A 19,025-nucleotide genomic window follows, 5' to 3' on the forward strand; every position below is an offset into this window, starting at 1 on the left:
CTGTGAAGTTTCAGCTCTGTAGCATGTCCAGAACCATAAAAAAATTAGGGTTAGGGCTAGGGTTAGGGTTAGGGCTAGGGTTAGGGTCAGGGCTAAGGTTAGGGTTATTTTTAGTGCTTAGGGTTAGAGGGGTAGGGGTAGGGTTACTAACTCTAACCCTAAGTATCTCACCGTAACCCTAACCCTATCCCCTAACACTAAACCTAACCCTCAAACCATAAACCTAACCCTCTAACCTTAACCCTAACCCTCTAAGCCTAGCCATAAAAATAACCCTAATCCTAAACCTAACCCTAGCCCTAACCCTAATCCTAACCCTAACCCTAACCCTAACCCTAATCCTAACCCTAACCCTCTAACCTTAAACTTAACCCCCTAACCCTAACTCTAGTCCTAACCCTAATTCATATTTTTTTTTCTGGTTCTGGACATGCTACAGAGCTGAAACTTCACAGGTACACTTTTTAGACCCCCCAGACACTAAATCCAAAGACATTTTTTTTTTTTTTTTTTTAATTTTTCCAATAATTGTCAAAAATGACAATTTTTAAGAACTTTTTTGTGTGATTTTGTGTCTGGGGGGTCTAAAAAATGTACCTGTGAAGTTTTAGCTCTGTAGCATGTCCAGAACCAGAAAAAAAATTAGAATTAGGGTTAGGGCTAGGGTTACACATGAAAACTTCAGAAATGCATGGCTCTACTGGACTGAGTTCTCCTGTACAGGATATTGTAAACATCGGTTAGCTGAATACCCAGACTGATATCACAGCCGTGCCGGGCATGGACCGTCGGTCTCTGCTGGTACTTATCTGTCAGGATCAGATTGCTCACAGTTGTACCCCTCCTTCACAACATATTCACCATGGGGTGTATTTACTAAAGCTAGAGAGTGCAACATTAGTCACAATTCTGCAGAGAAACCAAACAGCTTCCAGGTTTTATTGCTAAAGCTTAATTAAACAAGCTGAGGTTAGAAGCTGATTGGTGTGACTGATTATGCACTCTCTAGCTTTAGAAAATAAACCCCTATGTGTCTTCGCTGGTGGCACTCCTTCTCCTCTCTTTTTTTTTCTTTTTCCTCCCTCTCTTTTTTCTCTTCCTACTCTTTTTTTGTATACACTCATTGTGTCATTAGACAACTACATGGGGCTTTCTAGAAAACCTACGAAGAGGTTTCCAATAAGCTCTGGGAATCAACTCCCCTTGAAACGAGCTCCTGGATCCCCTAATGCCCGGACTTTTCATCCTGGAAATGCTCAAATCGAAGCCGGACATAAAGACATGGATGAGCGAGTTTGGGGTGGAGGAACTTGGCTGGCCTGCACAGAGTCCTGACCTCAACCCGATAGAATGCCTTTGGGATGAATTAGAGCGGAGACTGCGAGCCAGGCCTTCATTCACATAAGTGCCTGACCTCAGAAAAACGTTTCTGGAAGAAATGTCAAACATTCCCATAGACACACTCCTAAACCTTGTGGACAGTCTTCCCAGAAGAGTTGAAGCTGTTATAGCTGTAAGGGGTGGGCAAACTCAATATTGAACTCTACGGACTAAGACTGGGATGCAATTGAAGTTCATGTGCTTGTAAAGGCAGGCGTCCCAATACTTTTGATGCTAAAGTGTATGTCTGGCCTCCCACCCACTTCTCTGATGTTCTTTAGACTTTACCATAGCTGTTGTAGATGGAACAATATTCGACCCTGTTCTTTACAGAGTGTGTTGCCTTCCCTGATTATTCTCAGCCCTCCCCAAACTTCCCTTTTTTTTTTTTTACTTGCTTTTGTACTGAAAAATGTATATATAAAGAATACAAAATCTACACTGAACAAGATTATAAACGCAACCCTTGTTTTTGCCCCCATTGTTCATGAGCTGAGCTCAAAGATCTAAGAAAATCGGGATTCGTCCGTGAAGAGAACACTTTCCAAAGTGCCAGACACCATCGAATGTGAACATTTGCCCACTCAAGTCGGTTACAACGACGAACTGCAGTCAGGGGGAGACCCCGATGAGGACGTCGAGCATGCAGATGAGCTTCCCTGAGACGGTTTCTGACAGTTTGTGCAGAAATTCTTTGGTTCTGCAAACCGATTGTTGCAGCAGCTGTCCGGGTGGCCGGTCTCAGAGGATCTTGGAGGTGAAGATGGTGGATGTGGAGGTCCTGGGCTGGTTTGGTTACACGTGGTCTGCGGTTGTGAGGCCGGTTGGATGAACTGCCAAATTCTCTGAAACGCCTTAGGAGACGGCTTATGGTAGAGAAATGAACATTCAATTCATGGGCAACAGCTCTGGTGGACATTCCTGCAGTCAGCATGCCAATTGCACGCTCCCTCAAAACTTGCAACATCTGTGGCATTGTGCTGTGTGATAAAACTGCACATTTTAGAGTGGCCTTTTATTGTGGCCAGCCTAAGGCACACCTGTGCAATAATCATGCTGTCTAATCAGCATCTTGATATGTCACACCTGTGAGGTGGATGGATTATCTCGGCAAAGGAGAAGTGCTTACTAACACAGATTTAGATGGATTTGTGAACAATATTTGAGAGAAATCGTCCTTTTGTGTACATAGAAAAAGTCTGAGATCTTTGAGTTCAGCTCATGAAAAATGGGGGCAAAAACAAAAGTGTTGGTTTTAGAATTTTGTTCAGTGTGTTTCTAAATGTAAGCAGTTTGGTACCTAAATCTCACCAGGTATTAGTCTTTAAAAGTCTCTGTATAGCAAAGCTATATGACAGTGGTGTCCATGCTTTTTTCAAAGAGTGCCAGATTTGATGAAGTGAACCTGCGTGAGGGCCGACCATGTTGCCTGACATTTGAACCATTGGGAGGGAAAATGGCTAATCTGGCCCAATTCAGACATTTTCACTTAGGGGTGTACTCACTTTTGTTGCCAGCTGTTTAGACATTGACTGTGTTGACTGTGTTGAATTATTTTGAGGGGACAGCAAATTTACACTGTTATACAAGCTGTACACTCACTACTTTACATTGTAGCAAAGTGTCATTTCTTCAGTGTTGTCACATGAAAAGATAGAATAAAATATTTACAAAATTGTGAGGGGTGTACTGACTTTTGTGAGATAACCATCTAACATTTTGGAATCCAACTGCAGTGATATTGATAGTGGGGAGCATCTATTTCTATGAGGGATATCTCTTATTGATTGGATATAATATATTATATTATATTATATTATATAATATAATTGTATTATTGATTAGATTATAATTCATGCGTTTGTGTTTCAAATTTATCACATCTGGGATGTCTACTAGAGTCTTGTTTTGCTCAGGTTTAAGTCAGTAATTACTAAGAATTGTAGGCCTATAATACATAACGCCAAATTTCCATGCAAAAAATTGTACCGCTTTTGGTACATAATTCCTGACATAATCATACCGCCAGGGAGGGTAATATTGTTTGAGAGTGCGGTTTAATATTATTTAGCTTTTTGTGTGTGCCTGATAAACTCCTCGTAGTTATCGACGTTGTATGTAAACAGAGCTACCTAGACCTGAAATTGACTTATTCCCTTAAAATATACTACTACTATTGTAGTCTGCACAGCCAACCTGAGATAAGGGCCAGCGGGTCAATATTCCACCCAGAGAAATACGATTTTCCATTTAACACAGGGAGCCGCGTACCGCCCGCGACAGCCAACCAACAAATAGGACCTCGTCAATGGATGGTTACTCTCATCAATACCATGCACTGTTGACACATAGCCTTATAGGACATAATAAAGAAAGCAATCCCACTGTAAGTAAATGAGATGAGAGATCGATGCAATGTCATTTGATGGTGCCGTGGGGCCGCCATTGATTGGTTAGCACAAGGTTTGACAATTGTAGTAACCAACGTTCCAAATCTTCTCGCCTGTTAGTGAAAGACGTCAAAAAGAACAGGCCTGGAAAACAGATCCATCAAGTGTACTGGCGGCTTTAGGTTCGATATATTGATTTAGAAAAATAGGCTTCACTTTTATATTTTAATATGTTTAGTGGATGCACTTATTATTATTACAACTATTATTATCAATCATTTTAGTAGTATTATTGTTGCATTATTAGGGGCTAGTTCTGGTCTTTGAGGAGCACATAGTGTTGCTTATGTAGCATGGCCCCATAGGGAGCTGCTGAGATTGGATTCCCCAGGGTTACCCATAGCAACAGTCTGTAAAACGTATCACTTTATCGCTTGGCTCAGACAGTAAACTGTTTTTTTGTATTTTATTTTGGAATTTGGATGTAAGAAGGGATGAGTGGGATACTCCAACTTAAAGCGCAGTTCCACCCTTAAAAAAAAAATGTCACTGTCTGCTTGCTCTTTATAACTTCTAAAACACTTCCGGTTCCGGCGCCGAATGAGGTAGACACGCTCTCCCTCGGCTCCCGCGGTCGGACCTGAAATCAGTTTAAAAAACCCGCTTAACCGGCCTGTAAGAGTCCGCATCCGGCTCCCCCACCTCCGAGCAACCCCCAGGAACATCCCCCTTGCCGCAATGGACACATTTCTGGAAAAAAGTGGCCTGCGCGTTCCGCCGGCCCGCCGCAAATCGAGGCCCCGGTCTCGGCCCTCCCCGCGGCGGCGGCCTCACAAATGGACACAGCGGCTTCTCCATCCTCAGAACTGCCATCCCTGGGGGACCCACAGTCAGACCGCATTGCCCAGACAGTGGTGGCCCTTCTCTCCCCCACTATCTCTGCAGCAGTACAGTCGGCTGTAGCAGCAGGCATGCAGGACATCAAGAAGCAGCTCACTGCTCACTCACACAGGCTGCTTGAGGTAGAAACTCGAGTGGCCAGCATGGAAGAGGAGATATACAGCTCCCATAATTTTGAAATAACCCAGGACAAGACCAACCAGTTTCTGCTGCAAAAGGTGGAAGACTTGGAGAATAGAGCGTGCAGGAGTAACCTCCGCTTTATTGGAATACCGGAATCCGTGCCGCCTTCATCCATCCCGGATCTCTGCTCCAAACGGATCCCGGCGGCATTGGGTCTGTAAGGCATCTGCGTTGTCGAAAGGGCCCACCGCATGGGGATTCACTCATCTGACCGAACCACGCCACGTCCGATCATAGCTAAATACTTAAATTATGCCGACAAATCCGCGATCCTCCAAAAATTCAGGCAATCCAAGTCTCTTCAGATCGATGGTGTTAAAGTCCTGATTTTTGCTGACTATTCGGTGGAAGTGGCCAAGAAAAGGAAGGCTTTCCAGACTGTATGCTCAAGGCTGCACCAAGCTCTAATCAAATTCACGTTGGCATACCCAGCGACACTTCAGCTACGCGCACCCTCTGGCGAACAACTATCTTTTCAGGATCCCTCGGAGGCAGAAGCTTTCGCTCGCTCTCTCCAAGCGGACGGGTCGGACAACCTTTCATCCAAAACCCCTCCAACCCAACGCCCCCTGGTCCCACAAAGTCCTCGCAAGGAATCCCCTAAGAGGCAAAAGTACTCAGACGTTGTCGGCGGCAGCCGCTTCCTCCCGCACCGCTGAGGAGTCCTGGACCCCTGCATGTGGTTCTCTCCTCTTCTGAGGGCGATAGCTGGGATCACGTAAAGTATCACCTCTTGAACTGTTTATCTTTCCTGTTGTATGTCCCCCCAAGTCCAGCCTGGGGGTCATGTGGTGATCCCACCCTCAACTTTATTGTTTTACTGTTTCACTGCATACATATGATGTATTGATGTTTTTCTGACTGTTATAGGTATCATGGGTTGAAATGTTCTGCCATGTCACCTCCAGCTCCACGTCTGAGCTTCCTATATGCTGCACTGTGTCTGCTTCTGGCATTGAGTTCTCCACATACGGGCCGTGTTCTTGGGAGCCCAAATAACCCCCCTCCCTCCCCCCACCCTCCCCCCCTCTCCTAGAGGGGACAGGGATGGGGCGGTGCCAGACCTGCATGGGTCCGCACCTAGGGCTTCGCCGGCGGATACAGTCGCAGCATTTGGAAAAAAGTGAGGTCCATGCTATATTCTTTTCTGTTTATCCCTTTGTTTATCCTTCCCCCACTACCCCTAACCCTCTCCTCTATACCCCTCCTCTCACTTCTGCCTACGGCCCCGAGGATGGGGATGGTCCCTATCAGGTGTCTTATGTCACCTTATTACCAATACTCCCCTACAGCTCTCAGCTTCTTTTATGCTACCCTGCCTGATGCACTTGCCTACACTGTCAAACCATTATCAGTAACACACCCCCTCCCCCCTGACCCTCCATGAGGATTCTGTCTTGGAATGTCAGGGGTCTAAGGTCCCCGATCAAAAGGATGAAGGTTTTGAGACACCTTAAAAGGCTTAAGACCGACATTGCCTTGTTACAGGAGTCCCACCTCTCCTTCGACGACTTCTTCCGGATGCGGAAGTTGTGGGTAGGCACGGTGGTGGGCTCAGCCGCCTTAGGCCGCAAAGCAGGTGTCTTAATACTGATTCATAAACGGCTCTCTTGTGACGTCCTATCCGTTTCCGCTGACTCTAATGGACGCTATGTCTCCGCTCATTTAAAAATTAATGACAGGGAAATACTGCTAATGAACGTGTACGCTCCCAACGTCCCAGACCAGTCCTTCTATAGAGATCTCTCCGCACATCTTCTCAAGTATCCCCAAGCTCCACATCTCATAGGTGGGGACTTTAATACCCTCATGGATCCACTCTTAGACAAGTTTTTGACGAAACATAGACGCAATTGTTCTGCTCCTCTGACCCCGGGTCCCTTGGCGCAATTAATAGATTCCCTTCAACTTACGGACGTATGGCGCCTTCATCACCCTACCAACAGAGATTTCACATTCTATTCTCATCCGCACAAGGTGTTTACCAGGATAGACTACTTTTTCTCCTCGACCAACGTTCTTCACAGAATTGAAGATCCAGACATCCATGATATTGTTATATCTGACCATGCTCCCATTTCCCTGACATTAGATCCACCTGATAAACAGGCTGACACTAGGCTTTGGCGATTTCCAGACTGTCTCCACAACGACACAGGATTCCGGGCATACTTGGCTAGGGCGTGGGAGGAATTTGCAGAGCTCAATGCCTCGCACGTCTCGCAGCCCAACCTGTTCTGGGAGATGGGCAAGGTCTACCTCCGAGGTAAAATTATATCCTATGCCTCGGCCTATAGGAAAAACGCCTCTGAAAGCTATCGAGAGGCTTCGTGTAGCTCAACAAATGCTGCTGACCACAGACTCTCCCGCAAATCATCAGGAATGGACCTTAGCCAAGCAGGCCTTTGACTCGTGGGCAGACAACCTGGAAAACATAAAACGCGCTCGCTTCTCGACTCTGATGCATACGTTTGGGAATAAAGCCGGAAAGCTTTTGGCGAGACTATGCGGGGCTCCCTACAAACCCACACATATTGCTTCACTACGAAGCTCCTCGGGCACTACTGTATCCACCCCCCCGGAGGTGAAGAAGACTATGAGAGACTTTTATGCCTCTCTGTATTCCCCAGACCCTTTTGACGACCGACAAGCCAGTTTCTTCCTAGACAATGTCACCCTTCCTAAAATTTCTCCTTCGCAATTAGAGGCACTAAACGCTCCAGTGACCCTTCAAGAGATCCATGACACGATAAAAAGCCTTGCCCCCAACAAAGCCCCAGGCCCAGACGGCCTCACCGGGGAATTCTATAAAAACGCCATAGAAGTAATTGGCCCCACACCCTTCTAGAGGTGTACTCGGCCTTATGGACTGGGGGTTCCTACCCTCCCACTGGCAACCAGGCCATAATAAAATTATTAGCAAAAAAAGGGAAGGATACTCTGGAACCAGGATCCTACCGACCTATTTCCTTGCTAAACTTGGATGTTAAAATCCTGTCAAAAATACTGGCATCCCGACTGGCCCTCATCATGCCATCCTTGATACACCCAGACCAATCTGGGTTTACCAAGGGGAGGTCGGCTGCTTCTAATATACGCAAGGTTCTCTTGGCTTTGGACCAGGCCAGGGTTTCCTGGCTATCGTCACCCTGGACGCGGGGAAGGCCTTTGACAACGTGAGTTTTGACTGGTTATCTAGGGTTCTAACTTCTTTTGGCTTTTCGGGGCCGTTCACTCACGTTGTCGGGGCCATGTATGCCTCTCCTGAGGCCAGGTTGTGGGTAGCGGGGTCCCTCACCGACGAGTTCCGCTTATTCAAGGGCACGAGACAGGGGTGCCCCCTGTCTCCTCTACTCTTCAATCTAGCCCTGGAACCATTGTCCAGGTTTCTTTTGGACAAGGCGCCTCTCCATGGTATCCTGATTGGTAAACATGAACTACGAATATCACTTTTTGCTGATGATGTGTTAATATTTACCAGAAATCCCTCCTCGGACATGCACACCATCATTTCTATTTTTGATAAATTTAAGTTATGTTCGGGCTTACGGATAAACTACGCTAAAAGTGAAATCCTCCCCCTAGGCAACGCACCCCAACCCACTTGGGTCTCATCCTCTCCCTTCACTGTGACGCCCTCTCACATAACATACTTAGGTATCAAAATAGGCAAAATCCCATCTTCTATCTATACTCTGAACTATTCCCCTCTTTTCCAAAAGATTTCTTGTGAATTGGATAGTTGGATGGATCTGCCTCTCTCGCTCCTGGGAAGATGCCATCTGGTGAAAATGGACAGCTACTATACCCGCTACAAACGCTTCCTCTGTTACTAAAACACAAAGATATCAAGTTGTTGACCACCATTATTTCTAGATTTATATGGCGAGGCAAGAGACCCCGCATCTCCTACAGCAAACTCTGTCTTCCCAGGAGCTAGGGGGATGCTAGTCTTCCTGATATTAGATTATATAATCTGTCATGCCTCCTCAGAATATTCCTGGACTGGCTCTCGAGGTCTTCTCACTACTCCAATTTTGTACTTGAATCGCAAATGTCTGCTCCTTTCTCGCTGGCAGCCCTCTTACATGTTAAATGGAAGTCTATGCCCTCACAACTTCAGCACAATGTTCTCCTGCGGGACACAGTGATCGCTTGGAGGGAATCCAGGAAACGTCTGAAGCTCCCCCCCTCCATGTCCAAGCACTTACCTACACAGGGCAACCCTGCATTTATCCCCGGAGTGCATTCGGACTACTTTGCTCTGTGGCAACGTAAAGGCCTGTCGAAATTCTCTGATCTCTGTGATCACGCTACAGGTAAGCCCCGACCATTACAAGATATCTTGGACGCTTACCATCTCCCGGCTTCACACATTTTTCCTATCCTGCAATGTCTTAGTTTTCTTCGTTCCTCAGGTGCCTTGAATACCAAAAGGTTCCTTGATCCCTTGTTAGACCCTCTGTTGACATCCGGGACTTATAGCATCTCTGACATATACAAGCCCTTCCAAAAACTTACGTCCTCTAACCTCGCTGGATCATCGGCGGCCGATTGGGCCAAGGACTTTCCTATGGAGGATTTGGTCACGAAGCTATTTCAAGGATACAACTGCACTCTTCGACTGACACCTAATGAAACGTGGAGGGAAACGCAGATGAAAATACTGCATAGAGCCTATATCCCTTTTACGTCAAACGAACAGTCTCCCTCCACGCGTCTATGCCCCCTTTGCAAAACTAACCGTCTATCACTACACCACAGATTTTGGTCATGTTCTTTTATCTCTACATTCTGGGACCAGGTGCTGGCGCTAATCCAACGAATCATGCTTCTTCAGCTCCCAAAAGAGTTACTTGTCTTTGGATACTGGGACAAAAGTCTGCAAATATGGACTAGCCGTCCTCTACCTCTCCCTCGGATTTGGATCCTCACCTGTTTACTAATAGCTCGCAGAGTTATCCTCGCCAACTGGATTACAAATGAGGGCCCTACTGTATCACAAGTACACCGTGAGCTTTTAAGCCTTATGACTAAAGACTGGCTTAATATGGATTCCAACTCTTCACCCTCATCTGATCGTTTCTCCAGCAAATGGCAGGACTTCCTTGCCTCGCTAGCCACAAATGCCGTTTCTGCACTGACAGCGGATACATTTGTATATGCTATTACTGGGTAGTAAAATCACTGCTGTAGGAAGCACGTCATATTCTAAGTTTTTATATCTCACAGGTACTCCTCCCCTCTTCATGTTCCCCCCCCCCCTCCCTACCTCCTTACCTCTAATCCGCCCCGGTTTTCCCCTTGTCACAACTTCCCCCCCCCCATGGCACCAATCCCACTTAGTTGCATAAGATCCATCCAACTAGGGTTCTAGTGTATTTTGTTTTTCTGGATCTGGCATTGTTACTCTTATTGTTCTTCCGGGTCAGATATGAGCTCCTTCCATTGCTCGGCTTTCGACCCCAAAAAATGTTAAACTGTATTGTACAATGTTATACCTCTTTTCTTTGTACCGCACATTGACTTTAATAAAGTTTCTTTAAAAAAAAAAAAAAATAACCTCTAAAACAATTGGATAATTACATATTTTTTTTTTGTTATCCACTTACCTTTTTTGTAAAGAAAATATATTTACCTTATTCCTCTTCCTCCCTCTGCGGACACGGCCACCGCCGTCACTTCCTTCTTGCGTTGACTCCTGGTAGCTGAACGCCATCGCTCCCAGGAGTCAATGCGCTTGCACCGGCCCCACTCGTCAGTTCCGGCGCAGGTGCATCATTCCATGCTAAACAGCTACTGGGCATGCCCAGAAGCTGTGCTGGGATGATGCACCTGCGCCAGAACTAACGAGTGGGGCCAGTGCAGGGCATTCTGGGACCGAAGAGGACGCAGAAAAGGATGCCCTGGCTTCAGCTGCCCACACCTGAGATGGCAGCGCTGGACAAGAAATTTTCAAGGTAAGTATTTCTTCCAAAAGGTAAGTGAACCAGGGGATAGTTCAGAGGGTATGATTGCTGAAATGCACTAGCCCTAACTGTCCCGGGGTTTACTTTTATCTAAATTTGTGTCCGCTGCTTCACCTTGCCACTGAAGTAAAAAAGAAAATATGTTCCTGACTGAATTTCTCTTCCTGAATGAATTTCTCTTCAGGGTCCTAACCTGGCACCCCCTCTCTCACTTCCCGTGCATGCTAGCCCCTTGTCCACTGACTCTCCACCTGGGCAGAGCCCTGGCAAGCTTCCTGGTACTCATGGACACAGTTTTTTCCTGGGTTGCTCTGCCTTCAGCTCCACTCGTCAGTATCCTGGACCTCCTGGCTCAGCATCACACACTTGGTCCACTAGGCCGACCGTGCCTGTGACCACCTTCCTTGCTGACAGGAGGAGAGACAAGCCTCACCCTCCTCCTGGGACCTGGCTTCTAGCCCAAAGATGCCCGATCACATGTGCCATTGGCTTTTATCACCAATTCCAGGATGCACCACTCCTGTGCCAACCCTCTGGGACAGCCACAAAAGCCTGTGCATCATTGGCTCAGTTTCTTCCACTGTCCAACAGGCTACCCTATTGGATACAGTGGGGAAACTCCCTCAGACCAAGTGAATCACACATGGACACATGTAACAGGCAGAACTAATAATCAGGCTCCCCTGTGAAGCAAACAGAGCAAACAATGCTTTTACCTTACACTTACATTGGGCATACGCATATACAATGTTATCTTTAACCACCTCAAGTGATTGTAAAGTCTAGTTTTTTTTAAAATAACAAACATGTTATACTTACCTTTTCTGTGCAGTGAGCAGTCCGGATCCTCCTCTTTTTGGGTCCCTCCCTCGCTGCTGCTCCTGGCCCCTCCCTCCTGTCAAGTGCCCCCACAGCAAGCAGCTTGCTACGGGGGCACCCAAGCCGAGCTGCAGCTCAGTGTGTCCATTCAGACACGGAGCTGTGGTTTTGGCCCCACCCACCTCACTCCTGATTGGCTAACTGACTTTAATTGACAGAAGTGGAAGCCAATAATGCCACTGCTGTGTCTCCGCCAATCAGGAGGGAGAGTCCCGGATGGCCGAGGGACTTGTGGACATCTCTGGAGAGAGAGGGAGCTCAGGTAAGTATTGGGGGGGGTGGGGGGGGTACCTTAGAGCAGCCTTTCTCAACCTTTTCAACACAGAGGAATCCTTGAAATACATTTCTGGTCTCAGGGAAACCCTGCTAAAAATTTAAAATCTACAACTCATTAGTGTGACAGTCAGTGGGAAGAATGCTCCTTACTCTTGTCATCATTGGGAAGAATTACCCCCCTTACAGATAGCTAAATGGAACAATAGTGTCATTGGGAACTTATCTGAGAGGCAAAAATTGCCCATTGCTCAGGGGAAACCCTAGCAACCTCAGAAGGAACCCTTTGGTTCCATGGACGCTGTACCTAAACGAATTTGACGTCCTTTTTTTCCCACAAACAGAGCTTTCTTTTGGTGGTATTTGATCACCTGTGCGATTTTTTGATCATGCGCTATAAACAAAAAAAGAGCGTCAATTTTGCAAAAATAACAATATTTTTCACATTTTTTTATATGAAATTCCCCCAAAAAAATGTAAAAATCGAAATTTTTTAACATTTTCGGCCAATTTGTTTTATGCTACCTATAATTGGTAAAAAAAATCGCAAAAAGCGTATTTTGATTGGTTTGCGCAAAAGTTATCACGTTTACTAACAAAGGGAAAGATTTTTGTCATTTTTGTTGTTTTTTTTTTAATGCGTAATGGCGACGATCTGCGATTTTTTTTGCGGTACTGCGACATTGCGGCGGACAGATCGGACCCTTGACTGACATTTTTGACACTTTTGGGGTTACCAGTGACATTACTGCAGTTATCAGTGCTATATATATGCACTGTTACTGCAAAATGGCACTGGTAGTGAAGGGGTTAACTTTATTTGAGAGGGAGGGGCTGTGTGTGTCCCTAGGGGCATGATTCTAACTGTGATTGGCTGTGGGTTGAGCTGTAGAAATAGTGATCAACGGTCCTACATAGTAGAACCGTGTGATCACAGTTTCTACACAGGGGAGAATGACAGGCGGCTTGTTTACACTACACTCTGCAGCGGCGATCGCAGAGTGACCGGCGGACATCGGGTCCGCCGGTCACACGCGCGGGGGGGTCCGTGACCACTTGGGAGCGGAAGCGCGCCTCCGGCGGAAGCGCTCGCTCCCTAGACCCTCACAGGCTAGCGACGTAGATCTACGTCACTTTGCCTGTGAGGGGCTGACTGCCGACGTAAATAGTCGTTAGGCAGTCGGCAAGTGGTTAAGAGTTCCCTTCACTGGAACTAAAGAGCCAAGCCCACCCCTGAAAAACAACCCCACACCATAATCCCCCCTCCACCAAATGATTTGGACCAGTGCACAAAGCAAGGTCCATAAAGACATGGATGAGCAAATTTGGGGTGGTGGAACTTGAGTCCTGATCTCAACCCGATAGAACACCTTTGGGATGAGTTAGAGTGGAGACTGCTAGTCAGGCCTTCTAGTCCAACATCAGTGCTTAACCTCACAAATGACCTTCTGGAAGAATGGTCAAACATTTCCATAGACACACTCCTAAACCTTGTGGACAGCCTTCCCAGAAGAGTTGAAGCTGTTATAGCTGCAAAGGGTGGACCAACTCAATATTGAACCCTACAGACTAAGACTGGAATGACATTAATGTTCATGTGCGTGTAAAGGCAGGCGTCCCAATACTTTTGGTTTTATATATATATATAATATACACACACACACATGTGATTTGACACTTCCGGGTAGGGCGCACCCACTGATCGTTCAGCAGAGAGGTAGAACGGTGGTCTGCCTAAGTAAACAAGGCAGATCGCTGTTCTGAGAGGAGGGAAGAGATGGAATTTGTGTCTCTGCAAAGCAGGGATTAGGATCCATGTCTTCCCCTTGTAAAAGCACCCCCCCCCCCACAGTAACCAAGCACTGACTAGTGTGATATATGGGGGCTATTTGGCCTAAATGTAGAGCTTACCAGTGAGCTGAGTCCACGCCAGTTGTTCTGTTCAAGGGCTTGTTGGCCAACTTGTATTAAAGAAAAAGGATTCCCACGCAGGGGTTTCAACTTTACACAGCAGTAAAGAAATAAACGAATAATACCAAGCCACCTGGCTCTCTGGTCAGCACTGCTGCTCAGGCTTTGACCTCGATCCTCTTGAACTCTGTACCAGTGTCCATGTTTGGTACACACTCTGTACCCAGTGGTGTTATTTGGTTTTGTGCTGCCCTAGGCAAGACTAAACTTGGGTGCCCCCCTCTCCCTCTTATGTAAATTTGCCCCACCCCTTCCTATTTAACGGATGTGGTTCCCTCCAAAATTGAAGGACTGCAAGTCCCAGCATGAACATCTGAGGTCTCATGAGAGGAGGGCGAGAGGGGGTGGGGTGAGGGTGAGAGAGAGGGGGAGGAGAGTATGAGAGAGGAGGGGAGAAGGGTGAGAGAGATGGGGGAGCGAGAGGGGGGAGAGAGAGGAGGGAGAGAGAGGGGGGAGAGAGAGAGAGGGGGAGGAAAGAGAGAGAAGGGGGAGAAGCGAGGAGGGAAGAGAGTATGAGATGAGAGAGGAGGGAAGGAGGGTGAGAGAGATGGGGGAGAGAGATGGGGGAGAGAGAGGAGGGAGAGAGAGGGGGGGGAGAGAGAGAGGGGGGAGGAGAGAGGAGGGAGGAGAGTATGAGATGAGAGAGGAGGAAGAGGGTGAGAGAGATGGGGGAGAGAGAGGGGGAGAGAGAAGGGGGAGAGAGAAAGGGGGGATGATAGAGGGGTGGAGAGAGAGAGGGGAGAGAGAGGGGGGGAGAGAGAGGGAGAGGGAGAGAGAGAGAGAGGGGGGGGGAGTATGAGAAAAGAGAGGGGGAGAGAGGGGGAGCAGGGGGGAGAGGAAGGGGGAGAGAGAGAGAGGGGGGAGGAAAGAGAGAGGGGGGGAGAGAGAGAGGAGGGAGGAGAGATGGGGGAGAGGAGGAGAGAGAAGGGGGGTAGAGAGAAAGGGGAGGAGGGAGAGGGTTGGAGAGAGATGGGGGAGAGAGAGGGGGAAGAGAGAGAAGGGGGAGGAGAGAGAGAGAGAGAGGGGGGGAGGAGATGGGGAGAGAGAGGAGAGGGGGAGGAGGGGGAGGAGGAGAGAGAGGGGAGGGGAGGGGGGGAAAGGAGGGAGGAGTTTAATCCTCCTTCACTTTGAATTATGGGCAGGCCAGGGAGTCACTGGTTGCTACGCAGCTCGAGCAACCAGTGGCCAATGGAGTCTCAGGTGAAGGTGGGGGGGGGCTTTTTTCCTCCCCCTGTAAAGTGCCGCCCTAGGCCTGGGCCTTGTCAGCCTTGGCCAAAATACAGCACTGTCTGTACCCCTACTGACACTCTCTTTCACAGCTTCCTTGCTGCTCCAGCCCACAGACTTGGGCCCTCTGTCAGACTGCACCGTGCAGACATGCACCCTTCTCCCTTGCATGCCAGGACTCCTAGGGAGGGTGGAGTCCAGAACCCTGGTCCTGCCTCTACTAAAAGGCCCAGACCCACCTGCACAATCAGTGAGCTGGCTGTTCCCAAGACCTGGTCCTAGGATTGGAGATTTCATCCCACCCGGATCGCTATGAAATCTCCAGGCTCCAAGTCCCCAACTGGATTTTAGAAAACAATGAGGAAACTTAAAAGGCAGTTTCCTCGCATTAAGCAAACACCCCTGGAGCCTCTTAACCTGTCTGGATGAGAATTCTGGGTCACAACCTCCTTCTAGACCCTGGCAGGGCAACGCTCTACCACACTAGGCACACAGTTAACCCTTTGATCGCCCCTGATGTTAATCCTTTCCCTGCCAGTGTCATTAGTACAATGACAGTGTATATTTCTTTTTAGCACTGATCACTGTATTAGTGTCACTGGTTCCCACAAAGTGTCAGTTAGTGTCAGAATGTCCGCCGCAATATCGCAGTCCGGATCTAAGTCACTGATCGCCACCTAGTAAAAAAAAAATAATAATAAAATAATATTAATAATTATAATAATAATAACTAATATTAAAATATCCTATAGTTTGTACACGTTATAACTTTTGCGCAAACCAATTAATATTCCCTCATTGGGATTTTGTTTATCAAAAATATGTAGCAGAATACATATTGGCCTAAATTGATGAAGAATATAGATTTTTTAAAAAAGTTGTTTGGATATGTTTTCATAGCAAAAAGTAATTTTTGTTTTCTACATTGTCGCTTTTTTTTTTGTTTATAGTGCAAAAAAATAAAAACCACAGAGGAGACCAAATCCCACCAAAAGAAAGACCTATTTGGGGGAAAAAAGGACATTCATTTTATTCGGGTACAGCGTCGTACAAGTGCACAATTATCAGTTAAATTAACGCAGTGCCGTATCACAAAAAGTGGCCTGGTCATGAAGGGGGGGGGGGGGTAAATTCCGAAAGTCAAGTGGGTAAAGGACCACTCGATTTTTCATTTTGACGATCTTGATAGTGGTGAAATTTGGGTATATCATAAAATTCAATAATACATATATATATTTGTAGCAGACACACCCCACCTCCACCATGATAAAGACAGAGAAGTACGAGGTCTTGTAGCTTTTAATAGCTGCTCCATGGCTACTGATAAGGGGGGGACCACCAGTCCTCCTGTAGGGGGCCCAGGCACACAGGGGGCCCCCAAAAGCACAGGGAATCTGTGCGGTTGGGCAGAGGGGCAATTACAGAGGGAAGCCCTGTGCAGCTCTCTGCAGCAGCTAAAAGCTAGTTCTCCCCCACCTGACATCTTTCAGCTGCTGCAGGGAGAGACACAGACCCAGGGCATCATTTCTGAAATTGTTTCTCCGACACTGATCCCCCTCCCTGTTCTACCTGCTTCTGTGCCCCCCTCTTCCCATGTGCCCCCCCCCCCCCTTCACTGTGCTGCCCCCCTCCTGCCACGCTGCAGGCTTCCCTGCCCTGTAAAAAAAAAAAATAACAAATTAAGAAAATAAAATGAAACATTAAAAAATAATTTAAAAAATTGTAAAATAAAAGAATTGATTTGTAAACATTTTTTTACATTAAAAAAAAGTTGTTAAAAAAAAATGTAAAAAAAAATTAAAAAAGGGTTAATTCACACAGGTTCTATGTTATGTTTGTGTCCGCTAATAAATAATTAAAAAAAAATGTAAACTAAAGTAATTGTAAACATTTTAGACATGTAAAGAGAAAAAAAAAATATATATATATATATATATATAAAAATATGTATATATATATATATATATAAATATATATATATATATATATATATATATATATATATATATATATATATATATATATATATATATATATATATATATATATATATGTATATATATATATATATATATATATATATATATATATATATATATATATATATATATATATATATATATATATTTTTTTTTTTTTTTTTTTTTTTTTTAAACAAATGTAAAAAATAATTAAAAAAAGGGCTAATTCACACAGGTTCTTTGTTATGTTTGTGTTTGCTAATATTGATTTTAGTCTATATTTAGTAAAAATATTGTCTTGATAAATTTGGGGGGGGAGGAGGGGGTACCAGGTAGGATGTACGGGGCCCCGTGATTTCTAACAGCAGCCCTGAGCTGCTCCATCCGTGTAAGAAGCCGTCACATTTGAGTTTTGCTCCATCACGTGGGAGAAGTCTTATGAAACGCACAGCTTACACCACTTCTACACAATCTCAGCTTTACCTGAACTGCCGGGGATTCTGAGTTATTGCTGAGGGATTAGGCAGGATCACTATTTTGAACAGTGTGGCATTTAGAACAGATTAACAGTCCAAACACGTGAAAAGCCCTGTGTGAAAAAAATGACTCACGTGCCAATATAAAAAAAAATTAAAAACATTATTCAGGTGTAGGACCGGGTCTTTTTCTGAAATTTGTTGCTTATAAGTTAAAAATCAGTATTTTTTGCTAGACAATTACTTAGAACCCCCAAACATTATATACAGTATATATGTTTTTTTTAGCATAGACCCTAGAGAATAAAATGGCGGTCATTGAAATGTATTTTTATTTTTTTGCGCAGTGGTTTCTCAAATGTATTTCACCCTGTTCAAGAGCACTCACTGTATTCGAAATGTTAAGTTGTACCCCCCTGGCGGTCTGATTATGTCAGAATTTTTGTGCTAAAAGCAGTACATTGTTTTGCATGGAAATCTGTTGTTTTATATTTTAGGCCTGTAATTCTTAGGAATAACTCACTTAAACCTGTCCAAACAACAGTCTAGTAGACATCCAGGGTATGATAAAGTCTGAAACATGAAATCATAAATTATAATGTAATAATAATACATTTAATTAAATTCTTCATTGTTTTCGAAGTGGAGATATTTCATTATGAGGGAGAATCTGTACTCTGACATGACCAGTGGCAGCTGTTGCTCCATGGGACCATACCAGCTCCAGTCCGCACTGTCCAAACCCCCCATCCCCGGTCGCCGGTCCCCCACCAGCTCCAGCCCGCACTGTCCCCCACCAGCTGCAGCCCGCACTGCCCCCCCGGTCGCCGGTCCCCCACAAGCTCTAGCCCAAACTGCCCCCCACCAGCTCCAGCCCGCACTGCCACGGTCACCGGCTCACTCACCCTGGGCAGGCAGTGGCGGTGGCGGATTCCCCCTCAGTCTCCTCCCTCCTCCTCCTCCGCTCCTTGGCCAATAGCATGGATTTTCCTTTCGGCCAATCAGGAAGAGGGTCTCAGGACTCACTTCCTGATTGGCCAGGAGGAGAGTCAGTGTGCCAATAGTGAATATTCATTCGCTATTGTTGCACAACTGGGTGGGGTCGGGCGCAGAGATCTGTGACCCAAGCCCACCCTTTTTTGAAGCCTTTTAGAGCCTCTGGCTCTAATCACGTGCTTCAAAAAAAAAAAAAAAAAAAAAACCCCCATTGGAATCCATGCGTCTGGCGCCCTGCATGTAGATTAGGGGGCCAGATGCATGGATAGGGGGGGGGCGGCGTCCCTGCGCCCCAATGCACCAGCCGCCACTGGACATGACCGTGTCAAAGAATGGAGTGGCAAGTAATGTATTGGTTGTCCAATACCACTTCTGCAGGGGTTTCCCCACCACTCCCTGAAGAATTATTAGTCCCAGAAA

Source organism: Pelophylax lessonae (genome assembly GCF_965119305.1).
Source record: "Pelophylax lessonae genome assembly, chromosome: 13".
Lineage (NCBI taxonomy): Eukaryota > Metazoa > Chordata > Amphibia > Anura > Ranidae > Pelophylax > Pelophylax lessonae.